The sequence below is a fragment of the Canis lupus genome, chromosome 15, assembly GCF_011100685.1.
Source record: "Canis lupus familiaris isolate Mischka breed German Shepherd chromosome 15, alternate assembly UU_Cfam_GSD_1.0, whole genome shotgun sequence".
Classification (NCBI taxonomy): domain Eukaryota; kingdom Metazoa; phylum Chordata; class Mammalia; order Carnivora; family Canidae; genus Canis; species Canis lupus.
This window is the reverse complement of record NC_049236.1, coordinates 50464241-50488930: the sequence shown is the minus strand read 5'-3', so window position 1 is coordinate 50488930 and position 24690 is coordinate 50464241. Positions and strand designations below refer to the sequence as shown.

Sequence of the window (24690 nt, the reverse complement as noted above, 5' to 3'; positions counted from 1 at the left end):
CACTAATTAATTTCATCATTCTCTCATCTTTTGACTCACCTTATGGAACACTTAGCATTCATTCAAAACTATTTTTATTGTCTTAGCTGTTGAAGATTCATTTTGAATGAAACAAAGGCCCTGCCTTCAAGACTCATATTCTAGTGGGAAGAAACAGACAATAAAAGAAATATTTACTATGTCAAATTTTGATACATTTTTTTTTTTTTTGGGAAAGGAAAAAACAGTAAGGCCAAAAGCCAGATCATGTAGGGCATCTTAGGTCACTGTAAGGTGTTACTGAGTGAGCAGAGGAGTCATCTGGTCTTACTTACATTTTAAAAGGCTCACTCTGGCTACTGTGTTGAGCACAGTTCATAAGGGATAAGGGTAGAAGCAAGACAGGAGGCTACTGCCTTTAGATAAGAGATAATGCCAACTTCCCCCAGGATATAGCAGTGGAAACAGTGGAAAATGGTAAGAATCTTGATATATCTGGAGGGATAGCCAACAGGTTAGGATGTAGGATCTGTGAGAGAAAGGAGTCAAAGATGACTCCAGGGATTTTGGTCTAAACAATTGGAAGGATGGAATTAACACTGATGAGGAAGGAAGACTCTGGAATGAGCAGATCGGCGGGGAGACCAGGAGTTCAGTTTGGACTATAGAACTTGAGGTGCAAATAGGCATATAAGTGTCACTGGTGAGTGCACAGAGGGAGAGACAAGGGTGGAGTTAAGGGGAAAGGGCAAGCTGTACATGAGAATTTAGTGTCACTTAGACACAGGTGTACTATAAGCTCTTGAGACTGAAACAGATCAGTTAGGTTGTGAATGTAGACATAGGAGAGAAGAGGCCTGTTCTGAGGCTAAGAGCCTTAGTGCACCCAGCAGTTGGCTGTTGGGGAAATAAGGAGGACTCAACCAGGACCTGAGAAGGAGCGACCAATAAGGACACAGGAGAACTGAATGAGGTAATAATCAGGGGTTCTTAGGTAGGGGAAAAGTGCCAAGATAAATGGGGGTAGTGGTGTTGGCAACTATCAATATGGAAATGAAAGTTAAAATCATAGGGACTTAGGAATGTATGAGAACTTTTTAGGAAGTTAATGTGTTTGTTTTAGGCATACTTAATAAAGTATTATTAGCAAACATAGAGCTGAGATTTAAAACATTTTGTTTTCACTCCTATAGAAGAGAGGAAAATAAAATATATTTTGATTATCAGCAAATCAAAAAGATGTCCAATATTCAATATCGCCAAATATGGTCTCCAAGATAAAGCCTGCACACACAAAAGAAGAAAGCTCATTTCAAAAGTATCATTTCAGAAATGTCACGTTGTCCAGAAAACCTTCAGAACATGCATGCCAGCCAGAGACCAGAGATCTAACAAATACCTGGGGATGGTAGATGACAACAAAGATGAAAAAATGACTAAACACTACCCAAATGTGTTATAGAAAGTATCTGAGGTTGTGTTATGGCCCAATTCAGAGTTTACCTCCTTTCTCTGAATCTCCCTCCTACTCTGGGTGGGCAGAAGTTCTTGCTAGAAGTTGGCTGCCTTCTGGCTAAGGACCAAAGCCTTGAGCCAGGACAAACTCAAGTGCTACTTCCTGTCATTCTCCATTAATCCATCTCCCTTGCACAGAATATCAGTGCTGGATTAGAGATCATCTAGATCAGCACTGTCCAATATCGTGTCCTAAATCATGTCGAAATATCCAACAAGCCATACTTAGAAGTCACACACATGACTTAAATTTTGTAGTAGCCACATTAAAAAGGTAAAAGAAACAGGGAAAATTAATTTTCATTTACCTTAATTTTATTTGACCCAGTATATCCAAAATACTATCATTTCAACATGTAGTCCATATAAAAACATATGGGGACATCTTACATTCTTTATGTGACACGAAGCCTTTCAAACCCTGTGTGTATTTCACATTGCAGCAAATCTCAATTCAAAATAGCCACATTTCAAGTGCTCGATATTCTCATATGGCTAGTGACTGCTGTACTGGACCATGTAGATCTAGATCATGCCCTTCAGTTTATAGATGAAGGGGCTGAGTTCGCGAGTGAAAGAAATGCAATGAAGACTATTTAGCTTGTCAGTATTAGCAAAGTCTCTTGGCTTCCAGTCTAAAGAGTTTCTCATATGTTCTGCTGTTCAAAAGAAATCTCCGTTTAACTGTTCCTTGGCATCTTATTTTTATGCTTTGGTCATAAAAAGCCCATCCTAATCCCTATCTTTCCATCTTTTTCCTTATATTTTGTTTGGTGACCCTGTGTGCATCAGAATCACTATGGGTCATGTTCATAAAGCAGGTTCCTTGATCCTGTCTTCTGAAATTCTGATTTAGTTAGCCTGCTGTCAACCCCAGAACCCACTTTTTTAGCAAGTGCTCAGTGATTATAATGCCATTAGTCCATGGATCAACTTGACAAACATCCTTCTAGCTTCTTAGTTATGAGTCCTGTAGTTCTTGAGGGAAATCCTGAAAGGATTGCCACAAGGCAGTTCAAAAACTGCTTCATCTTTCTTTCCCATATTCCTTGGGTGTCTGGGGCCCTCCTGGCGCTTACTGTTCTTTCAAACTGGAAAATTACCTTTATTGTATCTTCTCTAGTCTAAGATCTTTGAAGGAAGGATGGAAAGCTTTGTTTCCCAGTTTTCTCCAGGGCTTAGCCCACAGTGCTGGGAGTAAATATTTGTTGAATAAATGAGGAATGAAGGAAAGAGTGTGTGGAAGCTTTCTTATCAAAGGTGCAAAGGAACAAAGGAGCAGATTCTTTGTCTCTGGTCTTGTTGATTCAAGAGCATTTGATGAACTGCATGAAGGAAACTAAGCAGATGACCTAGAGCCAGAAGGGGAACTAAGGAAGCTATCATGAACTTGTCCCCAGCCTCTGACCTGGCTCAGGTCCCTCTCTCATCCAATCGTGACCATGATGGCCTTTGTAAGAGACGGTGAGCCTCCACACAGGGATCACAGGAAAGGTCTCAGGGCAGAGGAAGGTGGTTGCTGTGTGAGCCCAAATCACAAAAGCACCCCAGAGATACCTACAGAGTCCTGGCCTCCACAGTTTGGTATCTTTGAGCATGGGGGGATAATCAGAGCAGGGTCTGGCACATTATAAGACTAAAAAATATTGCCGAATAAACAAATGGATCTGCCAAACCGACCACTTGCTTTTTTGCCTTTACATTTATGGGTTCATTTGCATATGCAAATATAGACATACATTTATGTGTGGCTCCATATTTAAATTTAAGTGTTTTCTTTTATCTTCTCTTAGTTTTCTTTTTTCCTCCTGTTTCTTTATTCTCCTTGCCCTGAAAATCCAGCCTCCGTGATGCGAGTGTGCACAGCAAGCTCCCAGAAGCTTAAAGGTGAGAAGGAAATCCTCTCTTAGCAACTACCTTGGGAGCACAAACATGGAGCACCCTGGACACATTTGAAGAGTGACAGCCACTGAGACCTTCACTTTCACAAGGTCACGGAGAACAAGAGGCCTGTTAGATTGCTCTTCCTTATTCAGAAAGAAAGGGAGAAAATGATCTCAGGGGAACTGGGCTGGCAGCTGGGGCGGAGCCTGGGGGAGCTGGATTCTAGAGCAGTCAGTCAGCTGTGACCCCAGATAGAGTGTTCACTGCCTCTGCAGAGAGACTCTGGCTCTGGGATGCTCAGCCAGGCTGAGTAATTTCTACTCACAAGCTTGCCAGCTGGGGCCTGGGGCCACTGGGTCCTTGGTGGCAGACGAATGACTTGTTCCTCGGGTCTGAGCTGGGGACATGCTGCCTTTTGCTGAAGCCGGTATTTGGGAGCAGGGCTCCTTGATGAACTAAGGAAAAAGCAGTGAAGAGGACCCATCTGTGGCCCTTCCCTTGTGGCTCTGCTGTTCCCCTCCTGGAAGTTGGCCCAACTTCGCCGGTCACCTTGGCCCCAAGACCCAGGGCTCCAGGCTTATTTAGGTGGCATGCACCATGTGGCCCGAGCCCTGTCCTATGTGGGGTGCAGGGGTCTGTCTGAGGGGGCCGTGAGTCTGTTAGCAAAGTCAGCGGGAATGCCTCAGACCCAGCGGAAGACAGGCTTCTTGAGGAGCAAGCGTGGTGTGGGACACTGAGGACGAGCTCAACAGCAGACGCACGCTCCCTAATTCTCATCTAATTTAAAGATCAGGGGTTGCTTGGCATGGTCTGCAGTGAGCCTTCCTGGGAACGAGGACAACACGAGGGGGAAACAGCAGAGTTTCTCTCCAACGCCGCTTTCTTCACGTTCTGGACCCAGCTGGGCCTTCCAGCCAGGATGCACCTCCCACCTGCTCAGAGTTCACGGAGCCTCTGCCAAGCCTCTGGCGAGCAGCCCTGAGCCAGCAGCGTAGCTGTTCCCGGCGAGGGTGACAGGCGCTTCCTGCTGGTGCCACCTCTGCTGTGTACCCTGTGTATGCAGCTACCTTGACCTTGCCCCCCAGAAAATTCAGAGAAAGCAAATGCACCTTGTACGTATGTCTCTCCTGGAGGATTTGGCCTTTTTCTGTAACTGCTCCCACAGTGAAAGGCCTTTGCTCCTTTCAGGCTTGTCAGGATGTTTTTCTCAGTCTCCATCCCGTTCTTGTCAGGGAAAATGATGTGAAGTTGTTTTAAACTGGGAAGCACCTAAATTATGAGGTTATTATATGGCACAGTCGTGGCATCCGCAGATTAGCCTTCTCACTTTTAGGGTGGGTTGGTTTCTTTAGTTTCCAGCCTCAAGGCCCCTTGTGCCAGGCTTGCCTCTTTGCTGAGGTATGAAGCTGAGTGTCACCAAGGTGTGGGGACCCGAGCCTGCCCTGCCTCCTGGCATCCACACAACAGGCCTGCTTTGATGTTGTCTCCTTACTGGGTTTCTGAGGAAGGTTTATGAATTTGAGGATTCTGGAGTCTCCTAACATACAGCTTTACTGTATTGTCTCTCGGTATGGAAGGATATGGAAGTTTGGAAGGGTAAGACAAGCAGCCAAACAGGCATACTTCTCCAACCATAATCCAAATCAAAAGGACTCTGAGGTTTCAAATAGAAGATACTGGAAGCCTCGGGGTATTTGTCATGTGCTTGTACCATGGGTGCCCATGTCCTAGTGGGATTGTTCTGGTCCTCCTGGTAATAATTTTGGAGGAGGTCCCAGATACGAATCCCATTAAATACACATTATGGTAAATTGGGTGGAGGGAGAATTCAGTGGATTGACTTAAATTAAAAAAAAAAATCAGTATAAAGTGATGGCCTGGTAGAGGAGAGGCCGAGGGAGAGGATTAAGTCCCAGGAGTGAGCCTTGAGATGATTGTACATTATTAGCTCAGACATTTGCTCCAGAAGGTATTTCTTTCTTCTTATCCCATGGTTCTGTTTCTGACATATAAACAAGACCTTGGGAAGTTTAAATAGACCAAATACCTTTGGGCAGAGTTTGCTTTCCTGGTATTATTTGGGTGCATTCTGTTCATAGTGAGCAGCTGGGTATTGATCTGATTAGCTTTGAGTTGGAAAAGTTAAGACTTACCCTTCTATCTCCTGAGTAACGGGGACCATTTGTGATTTCTACAAAGTAATTTAACCTTGCCTGGATGAGAGAGCTTTTCTTTTGGGTTTTGCCTTTGAGCAACTTCAAACTTAACCCAAGGACAATTTAAGGCATTCACCCACTCAAAATGAATTTATTGAGTAGGTTAGACACTACGGGAATGAAGAGATACCAAAGTATAAAACCATTAGAAAAGTCTCCCAGGGTCCTGGTGAAAATATCACATGTGTCCAAGGATCCATGATGGAAAACACAAATATTTGGATAGTCTGATGAAAAGCCATTCAAAAGGGACATTCGATAGTCTGTAGAAAAATTAGTTGTCACATTGAATTTTCTCCTTTTCTATCAGCTCCGTGGTCCTGCCCAGTAGGGCTTGAGGTGGGGTGAGGCAGGATTGAATTGCATTCCAGTGTCTCTGTGAGGGACTCATTTTAATTGAAGGATTTTCTTTTGGTTTTGGTTTTGCTCCTGATATAAATCATTCATGGATTCCATTTCAGCTCTTCTCTTTCTACTGACTTGTCCCTCACCATTTTCTGTATCTTTTGCATTGAGTGGGTGAAGGAGAAGGGGAGAAGTGGGGGGAGAGGCAGGGAGCTTTGAGTCATGGCTGAGGCTGGAGATCGGAAAGCCAGGGCCACAACCAGGACTGAGGTGGACGTGGAGACGGAGCATCAGGCCGGCTCCGGGGTGTCTGCAGCTGGAGCTGCTGGACGGGGGTCCCACCCTACTGTACACGGGGCTGGGTGGGGGGGCAAGCCACTGAAGGGGCCTTGGTTTGCTCTCTCTTGCTGCTGCTTTCTCTTCCTGGGTCACTTCCCTCTTTGTTTTGTGAAAGAAATACTGCACTCCTCCTGTGTCTCTCCTTTCCTCACGCGATTACCACACTCACCACATTCTTGATGCGAGATAATGGGGGGCTTTCCCCTGTCCGACGATCCCCTGAAACTACCAGCTCGGTCCTACAATGCAACCCAACTCTGACACTAACCGGAGTTAGTGAATTCCGCACAGGTTAAGGGCTCGATCCCACGAGACCCTCCTCCCCACTTCAGACACCAATCAGAGGTAGTGAGTCCCAGGGTTACCCACAAATTCTGCCTGACTTGGCTACAAATCAGAGGTTCCCATGACGCCTCACCTTCGATTTGGGTATTTGCTAGAACAACTTGTAGAACTCAGGGAAACACTTATATTTTCCCAGTTTATTGTGTAATAAAGTATATGATAAAGAGTACAGACGAACAGCCACATGGGGAGACACATATGACCCCAGAAAGTTTCCAAGCACAGGAGCTTCTGTCCCTGTGGAGCTGGAGTAGATCACCGTCCTGCATGTAGTCGTGAACGCTGACCCAGAAGCTCTTCCAATGTACTTTGGGATTAATGTGGAGGCTTCATCATATAGGCTTGATTGATCATTAACTCAATTTCCAGACCCTCTTTCCTTCCTGGAGGATGGAGGTGGGTTGAAAATTCCAAGCTTCTAAAATCATGACTTGGTCTTTCTGGTGACCAGCCCCCATCCAGGAGCCATCCAGGAGTCACCTCATTAGAATAAAAGATATTGTCACCCAGGAAATCCCAAAGGAGCTGGGAACCAGGGTCAATAGCCAAATATTTGAACAAAAGTTGTTTTCCTAGCACTCTTATCATGTAGGAAATCACAAAAATCTTGGGACCTCTGTGCCAGACACTGGGGGCAGAAACCAATATATATGTTTTCTATTACTTCACATTTTGCTAAAGCTGATTGCCTCCTCTTCCGAGAGGCACCTGTTCTGACCTCCAAGTGCCCCTCCTGTGTGTCGCCCCCATCCATGCTTCCCCTCATTCTGGTCCTCCCCGTACACTACACAGGTGCCTCTTTCCCACAAGCAACCTGCAAGCTTCCTGAGGGAAGGGGTCTCATCCCTCATGCTCGCCACGCTATTCCAAGTACAATGCTCAGCTCAGGGAATGTGTTCATGAATATCTGATGAGAGACTGTCAAATAAATGTCAGGCCCTGATGTATGTTGCCAGAAAGGGAAATGCATCAGCCCTTTCCCAGAGAAAATAAATTCCTATCATAAGACTTCTGCCCTGTAATCCTTCATCTATCACTGGGCGAGGCGAGCCAGCTATTTCCCATCCATTCCGATTTCTTCGCTGACCTGCCAGGGCCTGGTACTGCGCTGGGCAACGTGCACACGGCCCTTTGAAACACAGTTGGATTGCTCCTTCCCACTTTGCCATCTGGAGCCTTCATATTGTTAACAGAACATTCTTTAGACATTTGTCAAACTCCCAGCATCAAGCAGCCCAGTTCCAGCACATGACTTCCTGTAACCGCGTCCTGCCGACTTCTCACTAGTACATTAAAAATAAAAAGCACACACAGAGTGGCTCATACTTCCCCTTTCCAGTGACCTCAACCCCACAACTGGGGAAACTGTGATTCAAACTCAGGGAAAAAAAAAACAAAAAACAAAAAAAAAACCACTGTTGGTGTCACCAATAGCAATGAAGGATCCTCCTGGGCTGGTGCTTGGGATATTAATAAATCCATTAGATTGGATCATTTGCACCACCAGCTCTCTTTTCTTTAGGGAATTTGAATGTTTGAGTGCTTTAAAGTGGAGATAAAACGACCCATGATTCATGTCCCTGTCTTCTGAAGAGTTTCCTTGTATAAGCTCCAACAACCTCTGCAGTTACTTGAAGGTTAAAACTATTCTTTCCCAAAAAGGAGAAAACCATTTCACTTTTCTGTTCATTGCTTTTCTCCTTCAGCACCTGAAAAGGAGGTGAATCCCTTCCTCCCCCAAACATTCTTACTAAGGGAATCTTGTTCCTACTCCCACTTATCTGATGATTTGAATGTTGAAACAAGCAGAGTAGGGACGCTTGGGGGGCTCAGTGGTTGGGCATCCGCCTTCGGCTCAGGGCGTGATCCCAAGATCCGGGGATGAGTCCCCCCCTCGGACTCCCTGCGAGGAGTCTGCTTCTCCCTCTGCCTCTGTCTCTGTCTCTCTCTGTGTCTCTCCTGAATAAGTAAATAAAATCTTTTTTAAAAAGCAGAATATGATTCCTTAATCCTTCAAGAGACTTTGGTGGGGTTTTTCTCTCCCTCTTTTTGTTTATTTGTATTGGTTATTAGGCTAGCAAATTTGGATTTGAGTAGCTCAGATCCTAGGCTAGTAGCATGCTGAGCTCATTATGTAAAGCTCATTCACGAGAGAAAACGTATTGAACTGTCTGGGTCTCAGCACAAAGAGTTTTTTAGAGAAGCTTTGGTTCTGTTTTCTTAACTGGCCTCCTGCAGCTCCGAAATGGCATGTTTCAAGTCAGCATCTGGTCTCATTGGAATTGGGGTAAGAGCATCCAAAACCTTGCATGTGTCTAGAAGTTCTGACAGAGACCGCAATTCTGGTATCTAGGAATTAGACAAGGTCCAGGAGGTGGGATGTTCTGATTCTCAGCATACTTGCAGAGCACTGAAAGATTTCCGGGGGTGCCTGGAATGATTTATCTGTGACTTCCCAGTGGGACCAAGGACGAATGACTGTGCTCTCTAACCCACCACCTGGGCCCTGCTGGTGGAGGTTGGGGATTGAGGGCGTCAAATGCCTTATGTGACCCAAGGCAAGCTGAAGAGAAATTCCAGCTCCCAGAAGCACCCATAGGAAAAGGTCTTGAAGTTTCAATTAAGCGATTTTCTTTGAAGATTTTTGACTTGCATTAATTCCCTGAAGAAGTTCATTCACTTTCCAAAGCAATTTCCCTCCAAAGGGTGGTTTGCTCTCCGAAGGCGAATTTTAATACTGATGTATGTCATTTATCCCCCACATCCTTTCTGAGACGACATATTGTAGAAAAGCCATTAGGAAACACTTCATATAATAGTTCCTTCACCCTTGAAACATCTTCTGAGAGGTAGGAGGAGGAGCTGAAAGTATAGTCCTCCTCCACTACTTGCCCCATTTTAGAAGCAGAGAAATTGAAACTCATGTGTGTCCAGCGACGATCGGTGGTGTCCAGCTTCATAGCTGCCCCTCCATCTGACCTTGTCAGTCTTCTCAAGATGAGGACTCTGTGCTCCCAAGAAGAGATTGGGATTTTCCCTGGTTTCAGTCATTGTCACAGATGCCATTTCTATGCATATCACAAGGAGCTCCCTCCATAAATCTGGTTTTTTATTAAATCTGTAGCATAGGAATTCTGTTTAAAAAAATATATATATAGTATTAAGAACAAATTTACTGTAAAGGACACTCATTCTAAATCCTCCGACCCTTTTTTCCTTTAAGGCTACGATACTTTCTTTAGTGTCCTTCCAGAATTAGTCTATTTACAAGCATATTAAATATCTGTATACACATACACACAAACACACACACACACACACACACACAGCTTACATTTCAAAGATTACTTTTCCCACATGAAAAAAAAAGCCTTCAGAGTTCTATTGAATAAATTTTATAATTTTTAATGCTTGTTTGGCATGGACAATAATAAAATAACAAACTCAATTACTCATACTCTGTGGGAAAAGGGTATTTCTATTTTTATATATTCTTTAAATGAGTATTTTCTATATTCATATGCATACATATTCTTTTATTTTTTTATATGCATGTTAACATATAGTTTATTTCCCTTTTCAAAACTTTGTGATAGTTCTTGGATTTGAATCAATACCTAGAAGTTTATGTATCCATACACAAGAATAAACCTACCTCATTCTTCCTTAACTGTTACATGGTATTCTTTAATTAGTTCCTTTTTTTTTTTTTAAAGCAGTTCTTTTTTTTTAATTTTAATTTATTTATTTATGATAGTCACAGAGAGAGAGAGAGGCAGAGATACAGGCAGAGGGAGAAGCAGGCTCCATGCACCGGGAGCCCGACATGGGATTCGATCCCTGGTCTCCAGGATCGCACCCTGGGCCAAAGGCAGGCGCCATACCGCTGCACCACCCAGGGATCCCTCTTTAATTAGTTCCTAATCGTTGGACAAGTTAGGGTTTCCAGGATAATGCTGTGATGCATAACCCTGTACAAATTGTTAAATACTTAAGCAGAGTTATAGAGTAAGTTTGTAGAAATGGAATTGCTTGGCCAAAGAGTGTGTGCACTTTAAAAGTTGAGATATATGAACAAATTTGCTTCCCAAAGAAGTTGTATCACATTATATTTCAATTACACGAGTGTATCTCGGCATCCTTCCCAACACGATGTATTACTACACTTTCTGATCTCTGTCATTCTGTTAGGTTACAAGTTGTATCTTGTTATTATTTTAATTTATAGTTATTCAATTTTAAATGAGTTTGGGCATCTTCCCCGTGTTGGAAAGCGATTGGTATTTATTTTTCTGTTGCTGCATTTGCATGAACTTTGCCCATTTTTCTACTGAACTGTTGATTATTTTCTTATTGATCCATAAAAGCCCTTTATACATTAAGGAAATGGACCAATGATGCATGCCCTGTAAAGTCTCCCCCTTTTTACTTCTAATGATCAATTATTGCTCTTATATATCGCTTTCCTCACTCTCTCTCCTACTTTCTCTCCTATTTACTTTCTTATTGAGTTACTTATATATCTTGTTTATTTGGACGGGAAAGAAGGATGAGGGTCAGGTTTGCAAGGAAGTCTACTTTTGAATATCTAGTGAGTAGATATTTTCCAGAATGTATAGAAAGAAAATGTGAAGCCAGAAAGGCCCTTTACCTGACATTTGTATCAAAAGTTTGTTCTTCCTCTTGATTCACTGATGGACACTTGGAAGACTCGCATCTTGCTCATTGACTATAAATTATTGCCTGCATTCAACAAACCTCTTAAGTTTATATTTACACCCTCTTATTTTTTGCTTTTCTTAGAACTCTCTCTTCCTTCTAATTTACTCTCAAAGAGTGATCATTATTTGGCTGGTACAGTTATCTCTAGACTCTTACCTCTTCATTAAGTACCTGGATCAGGACAATTTGTGTGGCAAGATTCTGATGGGAAGAGAGACGGTCTCAGGTTCTCGCTTCAGGATTTATCCCAGTCTCCTGTCTCAGAATCCTGGGGCCATGCTTTCCTCTGACAGATTCAAGGAGGTGAGGCCCCTCATGAGGCATACTCCTCTCTCTGTAGGTTTCTGTTGAGAACCCACTTTTCCAAATCCTGCTAAAACCAATTCAACTTTAGCTAACGTGGTAATGATTTGTGGGGAGCAGAAGAAATTCCTCTGTAATTATGCGTGAATTGATGTGTGATTTCCTAATGAGCTTAAGTGAAGAAATCATCATTTTGTGATAAATGCTTTATATCTTAAAATGCTGGAAACACATATCTAATAAATTCAATCAAACCACTCTCATTTATATAACATTTGCAATTATTATTTAACATGCTGGCTTTCTTTGCTGCTTTACTGCTTTGGGTAATTGCAGAATCTAAAAGTTCCCTATTCATAAACAAGGCCACAGAAAACTCATTACATAGGAGTTTTTCTTAATGCAATCATAAATGAGTTCATTTTGAAATGTATTTGCATGCTGTGTAGGCTAAGACCCCCTTACCAGAAAATGTTGTAGTCACTGAATGAGCTTGCTAAATCAGGGACATTTGCCCCTGGAACAAGCTAGGTTATTCTCTGATACTGCAGCTTGGGCATCTAACAATGTCCAGACAAGCTGGGAAGAGCATCCAATGATAAAAATATGGTTCTTCTTCATCGAAGAAATGAGACCCAGTGAGTTAAGTGGTCACAGGGCCGCAATGGATTCAGCGACTGCAGGACAGAAGGCAACACAATATATTGATTGAGGACTCAGTTCCAGATTCAGATTCTGGCTATGTCACTTAGTAGCTGTGTGACTTTAGACAAACTACTCAGTCTCTCTAGGCCTCAGTTTACTCATCTGTCAAAGGGAGACAATGCCTATTGTTGTTGGCAGGATTAAATGAGATGGCATATGTGGAAGTTCTGGGCACACTGGCACAGAACACATGACAGCAAATTGTCGCTAGTCAAATAATAATTAGTAGCCTTAAATACTGATAAATAACAGGAGCAAAACTGACTCCCCCCCCCGCCCTTCCACACCCCAAGCATTTTCCTAGGTGGCCAAGGTGGTAGTTTGTTTCATTTTTATCTTCTAGGGAGCTGAGAGAATGACAGGAATTGATAATGGTTTACTCCCTGGGACCCAGGGCCATTTCCTGATGGGTTATACTGAGCAGGTTGTTCAACCCTAAAAGAATCCTTTTTCACTGAGATGTGTTAGAATTTTGGGTTTGGTAAATGGAGACCCAACATGGTAAATGGTTTTGAGACTCATATCGAAATTAGCAGCAGTTGACCAGGGGTTGACAGAATGTATTAGAAATCTGTACAGGAGAGTCTTCCCAGGGCTCCCTCTAAGGATCTCTGCCTTAACCACAGGCGCTGCTCAAGGCGCAGCCATGTTTTTTGCTCTGTAACTCAGCCCACTTCCCGTCAGGGCCACAGTTGACTGGACAAGGATAGGCCCCTGGCCAGGGCAGTCCCTGGGGTCCCCAATGGCCAGGGGAAGCAAGGCTTGGCCAGTCATATTTCTTCACTCGATGATAGGTGGGGAGAGAGCAAGGCCATGGGCCTGAAGAGGCCCTCATGGATCTTGTGTGAGCTGAAGTGAAGGCTGCACAGAAACTCAGGGAAAGGAGTGGAAATGTAGGGAGTGGAGAGGAGAACCTCTGCACAGAAGATGCAGGGTCAGTGGGAGAGAGAGCCAGGGAGTCTAATGGGTGCTGCTCTGGTTCCAGATGGGTTTTCTAATTCCAGATGTCTTTACCTATCTCCACAGACCTTTGCTCCCTGAGGCAGCTTGAGGAGAGACCCTTCACAGGCACTTGTAAGAGACCACCTTAAGCCCAGTCTGGGCTGCAGCGAGAAAGCAGAGGTTGGAATAAATAGGTAAAATAAAGGTCTGAATTGATAAGTAGTGGCAACAATATGGAGCATTGTTAATTATTCTACAAGGAATCTTGTTATCCATTTATTTTATAGATAACAGTGCAGACCTTGTAAATTGTAATAGAATGTTTGGTTTCTGAACATAAATGAATAAAAAGATGTAAATTCTCAAGGTATTTAATTCTAATGAAATTCAAAGAACTTAAACTTCCATTCAAATAGAGAAATCTATTATCTTTTTAGACAATTGGCTTGTTCATCGGTCCTTCCAAGGACATTAAATAAAACATGTATGAATGTTCCTTTGTTGGAGTCTGCATAGATTTCACAGTGCCTAACATTTTTCCTAATAAAGAAGCAACTTTCTGTCCTTTTCTTTTCTGTATTTCCACTGCTACCATCGTAATTCTACGTTGTTTTTCACCTGGACTTTTGCAGTTTCCGGCTAGGTGGTGTCACCACATTATGTATACAGTAAGTATCCATTAAATGCTTTCTGGAATGCTTCTGCTACACTTGAACTAACCAGAATTCCTCGCACAAGGAAGCAAAACTTAAATAATTTTATTTATTGTGTAATAAAAACCCAAACGTATACAAAAGTAGAGAGTGATGAACTGTTATATAGCCATTCAAGGATGATCAGGAATGATCACTCAGGACCTATATTCTCTATATTCACATATTCCCCTGTTTCCTCTATTCTCATGCTAATTTTATCTTTTTTTTTTTAAAAGATTTTATTTATTTATTCATGAGAGATAGAGAGAGAGGCAGAGGGAGAAGCAGGCTCCATGCAGGGAGCCCGATGTGGGTCGATCCCGGGACCCCAGTATCATGCCCTGGGCCGAAGGCAGGCACTAAACCACTGAGCCCTCTGGGGACCCCCTCTCATGCTAATTTTGAAGCAAATCCAAGATATCATATTATTTCCTTCATAAGTATTGTTATGGTATCTCTAAAAGAAAAAAATTGTGATGTAACCAAAATACCATCATTACAGCTAAACTAAAATAATAATGATTTAATATGATAAATATCCATCTATGTTCAAATTTCCCTAATTGTCTTATTTTTTACAGTTTCTTTGTTTGAACCATTTTTGAAATGAGCGTAACACATTATAATGGTTGACTTATCTCTTAAATAAATCTCTCCCTCTTTCATTCCCTCCTTCTCTCTTTTCCTGAGATTTATGTGTCAAAAAAAAGGGTCATTGTCCCATAGTTTTCCACAGTCTGGCTTTTGCTGACTCCATTTTTGTGTTATTTCAAATGTTCCTTTGTCCATTCTATTTTCCTTGAATTGGTTTTTAAATGTCGACTAGGCCCTCACTTGGATTCAGATTCAGGGTACTCCGTGAAAAGGCACGTGATGTCAGCTTGTTTCCCTTCGCCAGCAGTCATTGATGATTATCGCCTGGATCCATTAGATCATTAGGGGTTGCAAAATGGTGGTGTCCTAATTCTGTCATTCTTTCTCCATTTATTAACAAGTCTACTTTTAACTCCTCATCAACTGGTTACCCTAAGGTATAGTTCATATAGAAAGGGCAAGATAAATGTTTGATTTAAAATTGTTTGTTGGGACAAGTGGGTGACTCAGTGGTTGAGCATCTGCCTTTGGCTCATGTTGTGATCCTGGGGTCCCGGGATCGAGTCCTGCATCATGCTCCCTGTAGGGAGCTTGCTTCTCCCTCTGCCTGTGTCTCTGCCTTTGTCTCTGTGTCTCTCATGAATAAAATAAATAAACTCTTTAAAAAAAATAAAAAATACAATTGTCGATTCCCTTAGCATTTTAAATGTGCCCAGTGAGTTTCTTTGCAAATTATTATTATGGATTAAATGTATTTGAGATGTTTCAAATTCATTGCATTTATTACTCTTATGGATGATCATAATGTTCTACCTTTGGCTCCTAGGAGCTTCTTCAAGTTGGCTCCTAATTTTTTTCATCTGGATCCAGTGGTCTTTGATGTGTTCCTTGCTCTCTGTAAAACAAGAAGTTCCAGGCTCACCTTGTAGATTTCCTACTTTAGAACCAGAGTCAGCTTTTTCTCCAACAAAAATCAAATTTTTCTTCTGGTTCTTTTTAGCGGAAATGGCATCTAAAGACCACAATCTGGGCACTAGGGATGTTCATTGGTAGATGATTGGTTTTCATTTCTTGGTCTTTTCAAAATAAATTGGTCTTTTTTAAAGATAAAACATTTTTTTGAGTTCATATTGATACTTTCCATTCAAATGTAGAACTACAGAGTTTTTACTTAATCAATTTTATATATTTTGAATTCATTACAGTTTTTTCATCTTATATTTCTTTTCTTCTTCCTTTTCTATTTTGCTATGATGCTTTTGTGAAATACAAAAGGATTTTATTTTGAATTGTTAGTCAGATTTATCACCCTTTTCCTTATTGCACCCGAATTTTGAGTCATAGCTAAGAGAGTTTTCCCCACTCCTATGTTACAGGAGATTTCATCCATATTTTATTCTAATATATGAATGGTTTTATTTACGTTTAAATTTCTGACCTATTTGAAATTTATCTCCTTGTGTTTGAATGAAGAAGAGATCTAATTTTATCTTTTTCCACATGACTTTTCATTTAACCCAACATTACTTATTAAAAAGTCTATCTTTTTCTTCTTGATATAAGATGCCACCTTTATCCTGAATTAAATTTCCACTTGTGATTGGTCTTATTCCCATACAATCTTTCTGTCTATTTATATGCCAATACCACATTGTTTGAATTATGGAGGCTCTACAATCTGCTCACCCTTTTCAGGATTTTCCAGACAATTCTTGGTTAAGCAGAACTTTTGAGTGAGAACCTATCTTCATGTTTCCTATCAGGGTTCTATGCCTACTTTCTAAGATAGCACCTCACTGATTTGATAAATAAGATTGAGGGAAGGCATGAATGGGCCCCTTAAGACAGGAATTGGCAAACTGTGGCCCATGAGCCACATTTATCGGTAAATGAAATTTTGTTGAAATATAACTATATTGCCTAGGAGTGCTTTTGTGCTACAATGGGAGATTGAACAGTTGTCGTGAAGACTGAATGGACTGCAAAGCCTAAAATATTAAGATACCATTTCTGGACCTTTACAGAAAAAATTTGCTGACTCTCTCTTAAAATAATAGATTGGTATACTAACAGGTCTTCTAGAGATAATGCTAAACCCCAAACAACCCACTACACAGTTTGTGAGGTTCCCTGCAAAATAAAAATTCAACTCCCCTCATTCAAAAAGCAGGAAAAAAGTGCTGTGAAGGTACTGGAATATAAAGTATTTTCCTCCAGCAGTTGATATTTCATGTTGTTTTATTTGTTCTTTAATGTCATTTTAAATAAAGACAAATTAAAATTATTAGCATGAATTTTACCTTTCATCTTTACATTGTACAATATCTATTTTAAATGTAAACAGAAGAGCACTTAACTTGTATGCAGAATCACTGAAATTACACAATTCCTGTTTCCTGACTTGTCCCTGAAGGATGCCTTCAGTTGACCAGGGGAGACAAACACAAGCCAGGAGGGTTGGAAGTGGAGAGAGAGAGCCTCCCAGGCATGGAATGGGCCCAGGAGAGCAAGTGCAGAGTCTCGAAGGAGACCTGGGGCACAATCAGGACACCAGGGGCTTGATGTCTGCCTCGTTCCCCCTCCCACAAGCTGCTGGACCAATACTCCATTTCTAGGCCTAGGGTGAGAAAGCCCCATAAGCCCACCACTACAGGAAGAAGGGACCCTTCAAGGGTACTGCAAACAATACTCCAGTACAGCTATGTGCCTGGATAGGGGTGGGCAAATCACCCCCTAATGTGGGGCAGAGCAGAGAGACGGTGGTGGTCATGGGGCAGGGCCAGGGGAGGGGGTACTGGGTGCTAAGGACCTGTCCTAGGGAGGTGTGGGGGCAGTAGGAAGTCAGACCTTGTGTCAGTCCGGCTTTAAGCCCCCAACACATGTTCCATTGTCTCATTGTATTTCACTTACAAAACATAAACTCAAAGATAAAATAATTGTGACTATCAAGACTACAGCCATAGAACGTCAAACCTCAAATTTGGAGCTCTGGATAACCACACTGCTGGCACACCCTTGATGCCTCCCCGATCTCAAGTAATTACCCTGTCCCCTGGGAATGTCTGTCAACACTATAGCTAGAAGGGAATGGGTGGGAGTATAGATATTGTGGGGAGCCCTGCAGATGGGTGGCACCCCTCAGTGATACCTTAGAAGGGTTGTCTGTCTGCTTAAGTCCTACTTTTTTTTTTTTTTTGGCCTTTTTTTAACATGCATTTTTTATTATGGTAAAATATGCACAAAAAGTTTACCCTTTTAGCCATTTTGAAGTGTACAAATCAGCGACGTTAAGTACATTCACATCATTGTGCTCCCATCACAGCCATGCATCCTCAGAATTTTTTCATCTTGAACTTTGAAACTCTGTCCCATTGAACAGGAACTCTTCATTTCCTCCTCCTCCCAGTTCCTGGCAGCTGCCATTCTACTTCCTGGCTTTATGAATTTGACTACTGTAGGTACCACATTTAAGAAGAATCATAGAGTATTTGGGTTTTTGTGACTGGCTTATTTCACCTGGCATAATGTCCTCAGGGTTCATCCATGTTGTTGCATGTGTTGGAATTTCCTTCTTTTTTAATGCGGGAAATTTAATGTGGAAAATATACCACATTTTGTCTGTCCATCCATCCGCTGATGGCCACTTGTGTTGCTTCCGTGTTTTAGCTATTGTGAATAGAGCTGCTGGGAGTGTGGGTGTGCTATTTATTGTCCTTTAACACTTGGTTCCTATATCACAGAACACACCTTTACTTAGGATTATACTGATGTTGTAGCTACTCTGTGGGGACCTGGAGCCTCAGGGACATTCCAGGGTCACACTTGATGCCCCGCTGAGGATTTGGTTTCTAGCCTGCATAGATTGGCAAGAACAAGAAAATGTTTCAAAAGGAGAAGCCACTGAAGCACTATTTTTCTTTGTTTCTGCAAAACAACTTTGGTTTATTTTCTCCCATTTGAGGCTTTGTTTTCACCTATGCAAATGTGATTCATCTTTCAGCGCTAGAGAAGGGCCTTAAATAACATAATTACTTCACCAATCATCTCCTTGGCTATTGGAAATCATCTTTTCAGTGAGGTTGACTGCATGCAGTTGCTTGAGCTCTATACAGACCCCAAATAATGAGCAAGCTTCTTTTCTTAACATGCTAATTATTCTCTGAAGCGAGTGTTGTTTTAAAAGGGGGACTTAATTGGATGTTAAATCTGCAATTGAAAGATTAAATTATGAAATAAACAAACATATCAGTCTAATAGGTCTTTGGAAAAAAATTAGTCATTCTACTCCAGTTTTTGTTAAAGTGCAAATGCATTCAGATATATATTTAATTCTCTGCCCATTCTGCTGCGCTTTGTAGCTCTCAGCCCGAGCTCTTTCCTGGGCTGATTCCAAAGGAAGTCATCTCAGGAGGCTGAGTAAGCTCAGGATTCTGTGAGCACTGGCCCCAAAATAACCTTTTGCTTAAAGACTTTACCTGTATAAATGAAATTCAAGAAATGTTGAGAAACCATTTTGAAATGAATAATACCAAAGCAATTCCAAGGGGTATAATTTGGGATGCATCAAAGGTGGTGGTTAGAGAATACATTTGCCTCACTGTAAGTTTAAAGGAAATCAAAGATCAAAACAGGTACATGTTCAAGAAGGAAATTAAGAAATGAGAAGTACATCATAGCTATATAAAAATCCCAAATGATTTTTTTCAGAAAATTATTTCAAGGCAAAGTAATACCCTTTCTAATGGAAAAGAATGTGAAACCCCCCAAGTTTATAAAGCAAGCTTCCCGAGGATAGGAAATAAAGATGAGTAGCTCTTCAGCTTTACATTTTAAAAAGGTACAAGAAAGCAAAGATTTTTTTTCTCCCCCTAAAATAAGTACCCATCTGGGAGAATGGTAATACAACCAGAATATGAAGTTTCTTTTAACACAGATGCCCAGGGCTGGGGGAAATGAGAGGAATATGCATTACCCTCCATCACATTTCAGTTACACTAGACTGAGTGCACAAGTAACCCCGGGGCAAGACGGCTTCATCCACCAAGCCTGGGGGGTTGGGTAATGAGGGGGGCTGGGCATATTGATAGAGTGTTCTTGAGGTTAGGAAATCCTTGCAAACATCCTATTAGGTAGGTACCTTCAGGGGAGAATTCTAATACATTGTTTGGAGAGAGATATTGTCTTTCATTGACAGTTTATCAAACAACTATCATTATCCCTAAATCAGATTAATTTTTAACACATTACTTTTTCCATGTTTTAAAACTTGGTAATGAGATTTTCTTAAGGCTTTATTCCAGGGGTAGTAAATTTATTTTTTGTGGCTGAATCCTTTAATTTTCATCTAATGAAATTCCTTGTCAGTCTTATTTACCGTCTGCTTGTTAGGTGATGGTAAAACATGTTGACAGCACACAGTGACCAGGTCTGGACACTGAAATGCAGAAAATTTGTCCTTATATTGTTAGTTTTTTGGTGTGGAATGGCAATATAGTTATGCTTAAAAATATGTTTTTGTCTTTTAGAGATGTATTGAAATACTTCCTGAAAAAAATGATGTAATGTTTTGGATTTGCTTTAAAAAGAATGTAGAACATAGGTAAGTGGGGCGTATCTATTTTACATATGTTTGAAATTTTCCATAACAAAAATTTTTCTTTAAAAAAAAAAGCAGTTCTTTACTTAAGAATCTTCTACCCATTTCCCCAAGTAAAAGAGTGAGTGCAAAGGAGTGATTCTTCTTGCAAGAGGATCCCATGCTGGATCTATGTGGGAGCTGTGACTCTTCTGTGTTTTCTCTTCCAGCCACACCAGCACTAGTGGGGATTCATTGCCAATCCTTTTTTAAAAAGGATTTTATTTATTTATTTGAGAGAGAAGCATGAACAAGAAGGAGAGGAAGAGGGAAAAGCAGATTCTCCACTGAGCAGGAAGCCTGACTAGGACTCGATCCCAGGACCCCGGGATCATGACTTGAATCTAAGGCAGCTGAGCCACCCAGGCACCCCAGAAACTGCCAATCCTTTTAGGGGCAAATGGAATGGAAAAGAAAATCATCTACTAAGTGCTTATTTATTACATGTAAGGTATCATGCTAGACACTTTATATGTGGTATTTCATGTCATCCTGTGAGGTGTACATAGTTTTAAAAAATCCCATGAGGCAAGGTTATTTAAAAAAAAAATCCTATTTTGGGATGCTTGGGTGGCTCAGTGGTGGAGCGTCTGCCTTTGGCCCAGGGCATGATATCAGGGTCCTGGGATCGAGTCCCACGTCTGGCTCCCTGCATGGAGCCTGATTCTCCCTCTGCCTGTGTCTCTGCCTTGCTCTCTGTGTCTCTCATGAATAAATAAATAAAATCTTTAAAAAAAAGAAGAAATTGAAGGAGGGGAGGTTAATTAACGTGATGGTCTATATAGCTTGGAATACCTTTGGCTGCAATATAATAACAAACCAAGCTCAAACTGTTTTAAACAACAAAAAGTACTTATTGGCTAAGGTAACTCAGTAAATCCCAAGATGCTGCAGGTTTTAGGGACAGTTCTGTCAGGGTTTTGATTTCTCCATCTTTACAATTCTCCATGTTCTGCTTTCCTCCACACGCTGGCTTCCCTTATAGCGAAAAAAAGGCTATGGCAGCCTCAGGTCTTGTATGTGCATAACACACCAATCGGGGCAAGATAGGCTCCCGTCTCCCCAACATAAAGTCAGTTCTGGAGTTCACTTGGATTGGACTAACCAATTACTATGGACAGAGAAGGCCATGGGACCAGTAGCCCAGGCCCATCCCTTAACCCTGGCCTCATGGATGAGATGATGCTGAGTGGTTTTGCCTGTTAAGGCCCACCTGTGGGCCTGGAGCTGCAGTTGATCTTACCCAAACCGCAAGACTACTACAGAGCGTTATGTTCATAAGATTTCCAGAGAAATAATTTGATAGAATTAGATTTCACAGGGGTCTCTGTGCCTGTCCATTCACAGGGAGGAAGGACCGGGAGAATTGAGATTGCCCTCTTTCCACTCATCTAAGCCGACCCAACTTGGTGGTTGAGCAGAAGGAAAATGTGGGTGGTCGTTTCCAGTTTGGGGAAAAGCAAAAAGGAATATGAGAATAGAGAGCCAATGGAGAACTTTTGCCTTCCATCTGGGAGAAGTTGCGAGAGGCTGAGATAGAGAGGTAGGCTTTGTTTTGTTTTATTTTGTTTTTGGTGGTGCTGCTGTGCACCTATAATTCACTCTTTCCTTTAACATTTGCTAGAGAGGTAGAGCAAAGAATTGAAATAGTCGTAATTAAAGTTGTTGGGTTGTGTTTTTTCTGAACATGACCCTGAGCTGAGAATAGGCCATGTGAAGCTCTAGGTTTTATTTGGGTTACATAGTAAACTGAGGTAAGATAACAAGCAAGAACCAAAAAAGAATGATATGGGCAAAATGTGTCCAGTGATGTGTCCAAAATGTGTTTAGACACCTGAGGGCTGCTGGAAGTGAGAAGGGCTGATAGAGGAGGCAGGATTTGATATTGAGGAGGGCAGAAGGTTTGGTTGGTTAAGCCAGTCAAGTAAAAAGATTGGGAATATGCATAGAAAATCACCTGCACCTGGGGACAAAGCAGAGAGTTTGTGTTGGGATGCAGTAGGGTGAGTGGTAACACAGACAGCTAACGTTTATTGAGCGCTTACTATATGCCAGATGCTGATCTAAATGCTCATTTAGATCCTTGTTAAATGATCCTAAAAACTCATTTTAATCCTCGGTAAAACATGGAATGGCTAACCCGTTTGCCAGAGGTCACACAGGGAAAGGACAGGAAAAGACAGGGCCAAGGTATCTGAGTGACCAGGCAGCAAGAGATCATCGGGAGGAGAGCTGGGAGGACTCCCCCCAAATTCATTGTTTGCTAGCAGAGTAAAGCCTCACGTGGTCTGTGCAGCTAGGGCTTCATTGCAGCAGTTAGGAGCAATGGATTGGGTGTACTTATAGCTCCAGGGGTAGGGCTCAAAAATCCAGGGGTGAGTCACAACAAAAGAAGCAGAAAGAAGTCTGTAGCATAACACCATTGATGTCATTGGGAAGCCTCGGACACCCACAAAGCCAAACCACACATTTTACAAGGACACGGTCATTCAGGGATGTGTGTGTGTCAAATTCATTAGGGTGGGCACCCACAGGAAGGAAGGTGCTGGGAATGGGGGCCGGGATGAGGATACCTCCGCTTCGGTCGGCGGGGGGGGCCTACGTGGATGGATGACGATGGCGTTGCTTGAACTGGGGACAGGGCTACCTCAGCAGCCCGCAGCTTGCCCAACAGGGGCAGAAGGCGAGAGCTCACCCGGGCTGACAGCACGCTTTGCCGAGGGCCGGGCCGGGGGGGACAGTCACTGTGGGCACAGGCCTGGCTCCTTCTGTCTCCCCTGCTGTTGGGGCTGTGGTGGGGGGGGGGGGGTCACAGATAATCCACAGCCCAGAGCTGCTGGGGCAGGCAGCTGAGGGGCAGCAAGGTGCTGGAGAGAAAGGAATGCAGGGGGGCCGGGCCCTGACCCCCCACCAGCCCCCCCTATGGGACCCAGCCAGCCCATGTCTTCATTCCGGGCCTGGTTTCCTCATCTCTGAAATGGAGGGTTTGCACTGCACATTCTCTAAAGCCCCTTCCAGACTGAAAGCTCCTATCCCCCCCTCACCCTAGGAGAGAACTCCACACATCCCAGGGAAAGCCGACATCCCCCTTCTCGCACCTCTGGGCCATCCCAGGCCTGGAATCAGGCCCCACAATTCACTTCCACGGTGAAAATAAGACAGATCTGTCAATGGCTCCTCAACCAGCTGGCATGGGAATTACAGCTAAATTTCTATAGATGTTATTCTGTGTTTATAATGTTGTTTGTGTGAATTTATAGAACTTGCGAAACCCAAAACATTTGTTTTTCTCTAAAGGAAGGAGAGGTTAGGTTTGGTAACCAAAATGAACTGTGTGTGTGTGTGTGTGTGTGTGAGTGTGTGTAGGGGAAATGCGTCTGATTGCTCTAATTTTCCTTTCAGTAATGGACTGATTTCCACATCTAGGCAGGAACACTCAATCGATAGAGTTGACCGCTGCCACAATTGCCACGTTTTAAGACATTACTCCTTTTATTTGGACTCCTGTGTACCTCTTCTGTGTTTGACAACCTCTTTCTCTGAGTAATAAAGGATCGCTTCTAGTTCCCTGAAATCACTTGTTTTGATCCTATTGTTCATTACAATGCAGGTGCGAACTGTTTATGAGTTTGCCTAAGTAACACATTTGGAGGCAGATTACTTGTAGAGCCAAGATCTGTTATTTGTGGAGCACGGAGGAAGCAGCTCAGACTTAAAGGGAGTACGAGACACGTGTCTGCTGGAGCACCGGAGGTTCTGTCTGTGGATCGGGAAGCTGGTGACACAGGTACATTCAGTTTGGGAAAAATTCATCAAGCCGTACACCTCCGTGCACTCTCTGTATGTGGATTATATTCTAATGAATGTTTCCCTTTTAAATAAAAGTACTTGAAGTCACCGATATCTCTCATCTTTGTGGGGATGTCTAGGGGTTCATTATCATTAGTGGATTTAAATTAATGCTGGTCAAATTGAATCTCAGATTCATAGAATTTTAAACTTGGATCTCAGAAATAATTTAGCTCAACTCTTATCTTTTTACAGCTGAGGGAATGCAGGCCCGGGGGGGGGCTGGGGGTGGGGGAGCAGGGGGGAAGCGGCTTGCCCAAACCCACGCAGAGGTGAAGCCTTGCCACTCCTCCTGGCCTGCTACAGGAGCAGTAATGGGACCGTCGAAAAGAGCTGTTGGAGACAAGTATTATACCAACTCACATAATTCTTTGGTGGTTTCAGGTCCCAAACGAGGAATTATTAGTCTTGCAAGTCATCTCCCAGACTTTAGCAATCTGTGGCGCTATTAAAGCTCATTTGTAGGTTCATACTTCTTAAGTCAAAAGACCATCTGAATTAAGGCCAGATGTACATCCGTGAAAGAGAAAGAAGATAATTTGCCAGTGATTGAAATGTGCGGCTGCTTACATAGAGGAGTAGTTTGATTTTAAAATTAAGATTAAGAACAAGGCAATGGCCA

General features: G+C 42.4%; 1 long non-coding RNA gene across 2 annotated transcripts; it reads left to right on the top strand.

Moving 5' to 3' along the window:
• The first annotated feature begins 13830 nt into the window (after positions 1–13830).
• Positions 13831–24107, top strand: LOC111090094. Of its 2 annotated transcripts, none has more exons than XR_005369999.1 (3): positions 13831–13963; positions 20110–20183; positions 23830–24107. It is a non-coding gene; the product is annotated as an uncharacterized LOC111090094 (long non-coding RNA). The 2 variants fall into 2 exon arrangements; XR_005369998.1 differs by lacking the exon at positions 23830–24107 and adding an exon at positions 21567–22739.
• Positions 24108–24690: the final 583 nt, after the last annotated feature.